The 11,427-nt window shown below is 42.3% G+C and overlaps 1 long non-coding RNA gene across 1 annotated transcript in view; it reads right to left on the reverse strand.

The window, feature by feature from the left end:
* Positions 1-11,427, reverse strand: part of LOC139101222 (uncharacterized) — a 42,472-nt gene that overhangs the window by 29,292 nt on the left and 1,753 nt on the right. The window contains exon 2 of the long non-coding RNA XR_011545522.1: positions 2,040-2,151. This is a non-coding gene — a long non-coding RNA (uncharacterized lncRNA). The remainder of the gene's footprint in view (positions 1-2,039; positions 2,152-11,427) is intronic.

The following is an 11,427-nucleotide window of genomic DNA, read 5'->3' on the forward strand; positions in this document are numbered from 1 at the left end:
TTTTTTCCCCCCCCCTCCTCCCCCTACCCGAAAGTAGCATCTCGCGCGAGAATATCGCGCGTACGTAAATTTATTTTGACGCCACGACATCGGAGAAATTTTTTTTTTTACCCGAGGAAGGCGGCTCTTGTTTGCATTACGTGCGGAATGCCGACGTGACTAGGATGAAAGCCCTTGCACTGCCGCTCGCAACGGAATCAGGCATTAACTCTTTGCGGTTGTAATCCGGGGTATTCAAGATATTTTGGCAAGTACATCCTGAATATCCGCGCTTAAGGCCACAAAGGGTTAGACGGAAATATTACTCACAGACGTCACGATATATTTAGCCGCGCGAAGAATTACAATTTTAAAAAATCGGGTTTAAATAATATTCAGAAAGGCACTGATTTATGCTGCCGGCAGCGATGATTGAGACAATTTAATTCCAATATTTTATAGAAGAATAATGGAACACGGTGGAAAACTAGACGGCAAATGCATCCTCTTGTATTCGCGGGCACAGTCGTAAATAAGTTTATACACAGGCGCAAGTGGAAACTTGGGCGCGCGGTGTAAGTGCACTTTGGCGAAACCTATGTACGGCGAAAGGGTTAAAATCATGTGTCGCGAGCAGACTCGCGACTAAATTAATTATTCTTTGTGTACAAATTGTTAAAAGCGTCGCGCCGGATGCGGAAGAGCATTCGCGTCAATGGGAGAAAATGCAATAATCTAATCGAAGATATTACAATATTGTAAAATAACGGCGGGATGACGCAAGGGATGAAAGTAGCGCCCGTAATTTAATAACGTAAAAAGTAACGTGGAAAGCGTAAAAAGTCGCTACAATGAACGGCCCGTGATTATAATTCATAGCAGAAGCCGTGCGTGCTAGTTACTTTTATCAAAGGACTCGGGGCCCCGATACATTCAGCCCCGCGCTAATTAATATGCCTGAGTCACATCGGCGAGGATATCGATATTAATTGAGCTTAACAATGGACACCCCTTTTTTGCGCTCGCAAATTAATCCGGCCTTTCAGCCCTACCTACGTTACATGCCTACGCGTATTCATCAATCAACGAACTTTCTTTCTTCCTCCGCAAATTACAAGTTTCGATAAATAACGAAAGCTCTTTGAAGTTCCGCGAACTTCCCGATAGAAGAGCGTGACATATATATTTGAGCGAATAAATCACGGCTTCGTTTCGCGAAACGTTCGCGTAACGAGCAGAACTTTCCTTCGGGAGATACATCAGAAAGGGAACCGGCGCTCTGGTTTCTTTCCTTTTTTTTTCTCTCTCTTCTCTTCTTCTTTTTCCCTCCTTCTCCGTTTCCCTGCTAAAACCCTCGGTTTTGTCTTGTTCGTTAAATTTCTACCTCGCGAGCCGGGCGCAACGTCTCCGGGCGGAAACGATGTCAACGATACTCATCTTAATGCCTGTTGAACCAGAAGTGCAGGCAAGAGAATGCCTAGCCTGCTTCCCACCCTCCCCCCGCTCTCCCTTCCACCCCTGGATCCTCCAACGAGTAAGCGTAATGAAAACGTATATCGCCGGAGAGGAATTTACCTGGCCGTGCTCCGCTCGTTGTTTTCTTAAAGATTCTTAAGATTCTTTTGCATTAGCAATTTTGCCGAATTACTTTCAGACGTCATTAAAGATTATTAAGTCCTCGCGACATACTTTTGCATAGACCGCTCGCAAGATAAGAGGATAAATGTCTACGTCACGCTAAGAGCCCGATAAACGGCGGGGAATGTTGTTTGAGCAATTTGATATTGATTTTTCCTCGTGATGGAAATGTCACGGCGCCACGCTCGTTTCCCGGTTTATAAGCGACTGAAAATCCCGGGGATTTTTCGGTATTAAGGTAGCGCAAATAAAATCGGGAGAAAGAGAGAACGCGTCAGATTAATACATGTACATGCATGTACATTTTATCGTCGTGCCCTATGGGCGAGAAGAAAAAAAAATATATATATTGACCCGCCCTGCCAATTTATCGTGTCGCAATGCGTGTGCATTTATCATCTGGTTAATATATGCGTACTCACCTGTGCTGCTGCGGAGTCTCGCAAACGCGGAATGAGACGATGATTTACGGTGCACGATTCCGTGAACGGCGCCCCAGATGAAGAAGACGGTGCTCAAGTACTGCATTCACCCCTGAAACATGTATTTAGCAGAAATTTAGTAAAAACCTCTACGTGTTAATAAAACAGAACCCGCGTGGGAGAGCAGCGTAAATTAATGGGAGCGCAACACAGAATTAATAAAAATTATTTATAGCGAATGCTTTTGGTAACAACGACATATCTTCGAAAAAATATTATATCGAACTCGCAGCGGTAATCCATTTTTACATTTCAACTATTTCACACGTGTGCAACATTAATAATAATTTTCTAGTTCAATAAAGAATAAATATATCAAGCTCAGTCGCCCACCCATTTGCCACTCGCTTTCCAGCGGGTTTAATAAAACAAATATTAATTAAATTAAAATAAGAACGCTTAAAAGATTAAATAATTATTACTTGAGAGAATTAATTACATATTCTTTACCTTCGTAATTTACATCGGTATTAAATTTCGTACTAATTCTATCGCGTAAAGAATAACGGCGCCGGAGACGACGTTTATAATACAGACGAGAATATACAGACAAACTGTGGGAAGTGCACAAATATGTGCAGAAACGTTCACGTTTATAAGGCGTATCGTTTTCCACGTCGATGACCAAAGTATCGCGATCGAGAGCACTGAAATTTCTGGGAATTTTCGCCGTAACGTGGCTGTTTATCACGCCGCGTTAAAAATATAGCCAGGATAATACGTCGGTACAGCAATTGGATTTATATTCATCGGAATAGCCGGTGGTCCGGTTTATCAGCGACACGGGGGCACTCGTGCACGAATAAATGGGTTTTTCGGCGAGAGAAAAGGGAAAGAGGGGAATCGAAGGTGGAAAGATTCGAGTGGTCGCCAAGAGAGGAAGAAGCGCGCGCGCGAAGAACTGGCCGAACGGCGAAGAAAGACATAGAGACTAGGCTATTACTGTTTCGATCGATGTTGTCAGATTCGGGAGGGCTGGGAGCTCGCAGTTTCCGCTTTTGATGAATTCCCATTGCCGTGTACTCGCTACCGATCGTGACGCTTGGTTAAATCGAACGCTCGAATTTTGCGGTCTCTGTGACAGGCAGCATCAGCTGTCAATTTTGCAAGAGACTGTCGATCGCACTTCGCGCTGTTCAGATACCCGCGAATGCACGAGTCCCCGGCCTTTTACGCGGATTACGAAGATCGTCTGACAATTTTAATCGCGTGTCGCGTGCACTTGAAGTGAAATTTGAGTTTGCGGCGAACGGAGAACGCGGTGCCGTATAGCGCAGCCAGTTCGCGTATAACTACGGCAAACTACTTGTTTATTGCGCCGGCCAAATTTAATTAATCGTCTGGGAGAATACGGGGAGGGCTCTTCTTCCAATAAACACGTTCGAGAAAAAAAAAAAAAAAAAAAAAAAAAAAAGAAACACGAGCAAAGACGGAAAAGAAGCGCGCACTTTTAGGACGATCGTAAAACTAGTTTGACATTCCGGGACTTCCTAAACTAATTTCTTGTTTGGAAATGAACGGATTAGTCGCCAATTTCCCGGGAGAAATTTTAGCCTCGTCGATCTCGAGCGGCGCTGAGCGCCAACGTATAATTCCTGAGGAGCTTTGGCTCGAAACTGTTTAATTCAACGTCGTTTACGGAAGTATTAGAACTTTTCAGTGCATTCGGTCTAACAAGGTTGCAACTTTGCATAATCCTGTTGTCGATGACGAGCGCCTACTACATGCGGGGAAATGAACGAACGCGAAGTCGAGGTAAGACATTAATAAATTAGAAAAAGGCCATTTCCGTCGCGCGCGGAATTTCCCCGTTATCAGTTACGGCATCAGTTCTCAATACTTGCGAAACGCAACCAAGTTTAATTAAAGAAAAATCAAATATTAAAAGCGTATACGCTTCACATAAAATATGAGAGCAAACAAGAATTTAATTAAACTCCGTCCAATTATATTTTGAATATTTTGAATGAAGATTTATTCCCAGATTCAGAATATAATAATAAGATTTCAAAGAAACTATTGCCGTTATGTAGATTGGACGTACCTAAAGGATTTATTAATGCGAGCCAATCGAATTGTACAAGTATTTTACTAAAATAAACCGAACGCGTTGCTGAAACGTAATTTAATTAAAATCCAATATCTCTATTAAAATCGGCCTGTTCTTTTTCAGATTCTGTTATTATTGTTTTAATCATTCAAATTGATATCGTATATAATTTAAATCTATATACATATGAGCTTGCATGCAAATGATGAAACACATGAATACCACCACAGATTTATTATAACTTTACCGTCCATCGAAAATCGACTTTATAAAGATTAAAACTTTTTAATCATCAAAAATAAAAAAAAAAGAAAGAAAAAAAAGATAAAATCGTATAATATACTTCAACACCAGTTACAATCTTCATAGTATATTAAAAATAATATTCGATATAATATTCGACATAATATTGGGCATAAAATTCGGAACAATATTCGAAATAATATTCGCGTTATAAAGTCTTTTTAAACGCGTTAAAGTGTGTAAATGTAGCCAATATAGAGGTCGAATGTACACAAATAAAGCTCGGACGGCCGAGCGCGCGAGCTCCTCCCACCATGCCACCCCCGCATTCCACAGTCGCCCGACTCAGCCAGTCGAGCCAGGCGACACGTGGTAGGCGCACTATCTACGCACTTGCTGCACCAAAAGGTAATTCCTATTAATAAATTAACGTATCAGCCGATACTAAATTACATCTACGAGGTTCTCCGATCACTGCTCTTCACTCGGAGAGTAGCTACAGTGCTGTTATTTCGCGCATATCGCGTATAAGTACTTTTAACTTCGCAGTTATGTCTGCGTGTCGAATCTATCACCCTTATAGGCTTTGATTTAATACTTTAAAGTAATTTTCTTCACGGAAACGTAATCTTATCGCGATGGAGAGGCAGTAAAGTTTTAGAATATATTCTAACCGGTGCTTTTTCTGTTTAGATAAACGCCTGGACACCATCCTTTCCTCGCCAATCACTGTAAAACGAACCACGGAAGGTTCGTTGTTCCGTAGAAGGAAGGAAAGAAGATCAACCCCGAGATTTTAGACAACCTGAGAGGAGGAGGAGGCCTCGGAAAGGCATCCTGCACCGGCGGAGCAACCCAGGAGTGAGTATCTTTTCTTCTCCAAGTGTAACATTTATTCCTGATTTTTTATTTTCGGGTTATTATATTTATCTTGATAATAATTAGTAAAATAATTGGAAAAAATTAATAACAAATTTTCAAAAGCTATTCTTGTAAAAATGTTATTTATAAAATAGATAATTATCATATTAAATATCTAATTGCAAAGATCGAATTAAAGACGCGTTAAAATAAATGTTTAATACTGTGAAGATTATTTTAGGCATGATTTTAATCAAAACTTTATATTTTTCTGTTGCAGTTGCTCCGCTGCGATGTAAGTAGAGAAGTTCTTTTTTAATTCCAGTGGTTTCAAAAACTGCTGACGTACGCGTAAAAATATTTTTAAAAATTCGCGTAAATCGGGTGCTTAGGGCAATCCGCGAAAATTAAATAAATCATTTAAACGGGTATTTCGCGTAAATAAATTCGCGTGTAATATTTAAATTTTGTAGTATTAGTAGCAGTAGTTGTAGTTTGCACAAATAAATTGATTGCATATTATTTTACTATGTCTCGTCGCCGATAAATCGAAAAAAAACGAACTACGGTCGGGGGTTCGTCGCGAATCCTGCATAAGTAGTCGGGCGATCGAAACATATATGACTTTTAAAATCGGGAGCCGCCAGTATCGCGCGAATAATTTTAGTTAATAATTACCGCGCGCGAATCCGCGAGTGTCGCGAGTGACTTCTGGATGATGTGACCCGTGGATCTGAGTGCTGAGAGGAGGAGCAGGTCCCGGATGGACATCGGGCATCGGCGGAGCAACTTTAAGGTGAGAAAAATTTTCAATTGGCTTAAAAACTTACTTAAAATTAATAAATTTTTTTTTTCACGGCTGATATAATTTTTTTAAATCTCTACAATTTAATTTGATATTTTTATGTTGCAGTATCATCAAAACTTCAACTCCGCTTGCTGCGCATCGAACGGTGAGCGAGAATTCACATAATCGTAGTGCATGACATTATAAGTAGATAATATAGACTTAAATTAAATAATTAAACCGAACCACCTTACCGAAATTAAATCAACGTAAGATTTTTCGAAACACTTATCGCACAGTATTAACTGCATTAAGTCAAATGATGCCCCAGGCGATTTTTCTATACGAGATCGCGATCCGTATTCACGAATGTATTAATTTTTCAATTATTAATTATATTTAACGTTCTTAAGTACGTTTCCGTTAAAGCATACGTCGCTAACTATACAACATAAGACTAGGGTGGGAATATATAATCGACTGCAAACTACTCGTAAGAGCGTTGCGAAAAAGCGGTAGCAATTAGGTCCCTACATCTCCTTTTTGAAATAAAATTAAATGTTATTCGGCATAGGCTCACGTATGCCCCATTTGTATTTATGTCAATCATGATTTATACAGTAAAAGGATTCGAAAAAGTACGATAAAACTATGTATTCAGAGTGAAGCGAGCATTAAGCATGTGTCAATGCGCATAAAGTGCCCAAGAAGGCGCACTGCTCAAGCATAATGCTAAAAGCACTGCAAATGTTGACACTTTTCACTTGGCGTGTCTTTCACGTCGGAAACGTCGCTCGTGCTCGTCGACTGGTTCCGGAATCATATTTGGAAGTGCACTGTGCGCATCCGATTTCTCTCTCTTTTTTTTTTTATTTTTTAATAACTAATTTTAACATGCGTATTAAAAAATTATGCGAAACTGCTCCCGTCTCATCCCCGAAATTTTAAAACGCGCTTAAAACGACGCGAAATGATATTAATGTTACATCATCGAGAATTCGCAAACAGAAATTAATATCTCCCAAAATCAATACCCCGCAATATATTTTATTTCGCTTCGTTGAAGCCTTTCAAACTATACCAACCTCGAAACTCACGGCAGAACGTGCTTTTAAGATTATAGATTTTTTTTTTCGATGCATAATAACCATGAATTACATAATCACAATGCGCGGACGTAGCGCCGGACACCATTCGCAAGCATGATAAATGCAATCTATCATCTATCATCTCGGTTAGAAAAAAAAAAAAAAAAAATGTAATGCTCTTTTTCAATGCGGTTGGGAAAAAAAAATAATTCTATTACATCGTAACTAATATCGTAAGCACAATGCCGTGCAATCGATGGGTGTTATAAATTGCATAAAGCTCTTAGTCGAAATTGTCGGCATTTCCCGGCGACGAAGGTAAACGCAGCGGTTTTCGTTGGAAAAAAAGTCGTCCCCTTATTCAATTTATAAACGGTTCGCCAAACCGACCGCGAGGAACTAGTAAATTTCTAAACGTCGTCGCGAAAGAGGGAGAAATTTTTTAGCGCGGTGTCGGTAACAGAGTATGGGCGAGATCGCGGATTCGGAGCCAGTGAACACGGAGAGAACTTCGTTCTGTCGATGCGCCCGTAAAGTGCACCAAAGATGCATGAAGCGGTTGTCGTGTGCATCGGGAGAAAAAGTTTGCCGAGTTTCCTCGCTCGCGGCACGGCAAAAGAAAGGCCGGAGATATACAGTAAACACACGGGGAGTTACGGATTTATGTGCGGAGGGTGCAGCAGGTCGCCGGAATTCCTACCGCGACGTTTTAACGCGTCACTTCGGGCGAATCCGTGGGTTTCATCGTACGCGCGATATTTACGTTGATTAAATAAAGGTCCGGCGAGTTATCCCGGCGCGGTTCTCCGCCGCGTAAACGCATGGAAATCCGAGTCTCGTCGGCAGTCGCGGCAATTTGTTCGGTAATTTACGCTCGCATCGCGAGTACCTCGCCTCCTTACAAATGATTACGTATTAACTAACGGCGAAAACACACGCGAGCGCCGTTTCCACGTAATATCCATAATCAGCCTTCTGCTTTATATTCATACCGGTCGTACGAAAGTAGGCGCACTGTTGCGCAGATAGAGAGATTATCGCGATGCATACGTCAATGTCATCCGAACGATAGGGGCGGGCTAGTCGTGATTGTCGCCGGCTGCAACGGGAGGCGGCGGTTAAAAAAAAAGTATTAACCCGAGGATAGCCTAACGATCCGCGGCACGCTATTATTGGCGAATCGATAGCTCAAGTTTCGACGCGATACATCTCAATGAGTCGCATTGTCCTCGCCTGTGCGAAAGCAGATTAGGAAGAGCAGGCGGGGCACGGGCGAAGTGGGACGTGGAGTGGAAGCTAAGCTTTCATCGCAACAGCAAATCCTTCCTCGCTTGCGGCGAAATTGTGTTAAGTAAACACGTAGCTATTAGAACGGATCTCTAAGTCACGAATATTATCTCATCTAAGCGATAATTCGCAAAGTCCCGAGAATCAATAAACGATTAATCGCCGGCGCCCCGCGATTATCGAAATATCCCTCATCACGTACCGCAACAGACAAAGTAATTGACGAAATTAAAAAAAAAAAAAAAAAAAAAAAAAAAAAAAAAAAAAAAAAAAAAGAAACAAAATAAAACAAAAAAATTTACGCGCTCGCACGTGACAATCGCGAGGGGAAAAATGAGGCGGGCACGGTGTATTCCAACGTGCATCAGGAAGCGGGCTAATGTGTGCCCTCCTTTCCCGCAACAGTGCATTCGACTATTATCCCGTACGCGCTTACATACAACGGTGTGTACCGTATACAGCGGCGCATATACCGCAGCCGAACGACGAATCGAATGCGTTACACGTGCTACCATATCGCGGCACGCTAGCCATAATTTCCGCGGTCGGCCGGTAATTAGCTCTTTACCAATTTGTCGAACATATTACCCAGTCATCATGCCCGTGTGCCGTCTATCCGTGCGAGAGCGCGCCGCGTACCCTGGATAAAGAGGAAATTACTCGTTGACGGAAGCAATAAGTAACGCACGCCAATCGATATGTCACCGACGGATCGATCCCATTATTTGCCCGGCGTGTCCATTATTGTGGCCGCGCGACCGCGGCTCGTTTTGTAACCGACGGTTATGAACGCGGTCGGGATTTTTGTCTTTCTCCCTCCCCTCCCCCCCCCGTTCACGGTATCGGTCCGCGTCATTGTTGCGCTATTTCGCGGCTTTTTTTTTTCTTTCTTTTTATCGCGCGAGCGATTAAAAGGGACACCGCATGACCGCCGGCGAACGCGCAGAGTACATCCCGGCGCGGTCCATCGATTTTGTCATCATTAGAGGCGACACCGATCGGAAGACTATCCCGCGCTTTCTCGGCAATCGGCTCGAATTTGGCTCGTTGATTTTTGCGTTGAAAATAACTTTTCAACGTTCTCAATTTTCGGGGAATTTGATTTTTCACAATTTCGCGAGAAGAGCGAGAGAGAGAGAGAGAGGGCGGAGGAAAAAAAAAAAAGCGTCAACGATTTCCAATCTGAGCGACCCAGATTTGCAGTTTTCTCGTTATATTCTATTTAAAACCGAATTCAACTACAATTTCAGCGATATCACCAGGTGAACGTCAACAATGCGATTTTGATGTTATTATAGTAATTAGAAAGAAAATTTTGTAACATATCGCGTGTGTCGTGCGCTTCAAGCCTCTTTGTCTAAATCTTGAAAAATCCCGACAAAGCCTTTCAAAAGATGACTGAAACATTCGAAAGAGGATGACCGGATTTGTTTGTTAATATTGCATGTTCTAAAACGCGAGGGTAGCGAAGGGATTGGTAGTGATAAACGCCGATGATGTAGCATTTATAAAGTGATACATGAAATTAGCATAATGCATAATAAAACAAAAATCGACCTTTGAGCGCATTCGACATTACTGGAAGCTGCAATTCTATTAGACCGCCCGAAGCGTTGTAGGAAGGTTTTATTACGCAAAGAGTATTATTTTATGCCGGTAAAAAGAAACGCTATTAACTAGCAGCGTTACGAAACGTTACAAAAAGTCGGGACTCGAATTATCCTTCAAGTTAATTAATTAAAAGATTTCCATGGCCCGAAGCGTCAGCAAAATAAATTTTTCACGAAACGTCAAGTCCCTTTCTTTTCGTGAATTTCTTAAAAGAAATAGCGCGAGCAATTATCTAGTTTTGCTAATTCTATCAACGTCGTATAATCGATACGGCGAGGATAACGCGCAAAACTGGCCTTCAAATAAGAAACACTTCAGGTAACTCGATTACAGACGCGTACAATCGTCTTCTCTTCATTACAACTGCAGGGTGATTCGCGTAGCTCAGCAACGATATCGCGAGTCAAGTTCACGGAGTTATTCGCTGATCTGAATAGGGACGGTAAACCGGTTAATCGCCGAGCGTATAAACTTCACAAAGCCCGTCATCGGGCTGAAAGCACCTCGGCGATGCGCTCGGAAGCGTAGCGAGCGTAACGTATTTATTCCCGTTGCCCGTCATTAACAAATACACTCCGCGGCAAATAAGCCCTTCAATCAGCGGCCGAGTCAAGAATCCCTTCCCGTTTCGCGTCTTTTTTTTTTTTTTTTTTTTTCCTCCTCCTCGCCATTCGTGATCGCGAAATTACCTTCATCTACGCGAACTATAAACGCCACCCGTGCCACGTCCCTTCCATTTCTGCGATGCGCGCATCCCTCCATCCCATTTTTTCTTTCTCATTTGCGCGCTCTTTCACTCCGTCTATGCCTTAGTTGGTGATAAAAAAAGCGAAGGGGAAAAAAAAAAAACAAACAAGCGATCGATAGACTGTCAACGACGAAATGTACCGGCTCCGGCCGTTAAATAGAGAGCAGCGAAGTAAGTCGAGTTCACGCCAATTATTGCAAAGTGACGAAGCTCCTTTTATATAAAGTAGTCGTACAAATAATTGCAGTATTTACTTTAATTAGCGAAACGCAATCGGAAATGACTTCTAATCGAATGTAAACGTTTCGGAGTCACGCGTCTCTCTCTCTAACTCTCTCTCTCCTTTCGTGCTCGATATTTCTGAAATCTTTCCGTTTCGCGAGAAGCTATCACTTACGCGCGCGTCACGATAAATCTAAGAATTTCCACGGATTACCGAATCCAAGGCGGAACGTGAGGTACTGCAATATTATATGCGCGCCGACGTCGACGTCGCGGAAGTTCGATTCGAAAACGGCGAGTTTATGCGAAAACTTTTCCGGCTTCATGAAATTTCGATCGCGGGCGGAAGCGGCCCGCGAAATTTCTGGCACCGATTTCGCAGTCCGGAGGAACCAATCGATACGGCCGCGAAAATTCTCGGGCGGTCGAAA

This window comes from Cardiocondyla obscurior, linkage group LG03 (genome assembly GCF_019399895.1).
Source record: "Cardiocondyla obscurior isolate alpha-2009 linkage group LG03, Cobs3.1, whole genome shotgun sequence".
NCBI lineage: Eukaryota > Metazoa > Arthropoda > Insecta > Hymenoptera > Formicidae > Cardiocondyla > Cardiocondyla obscurior.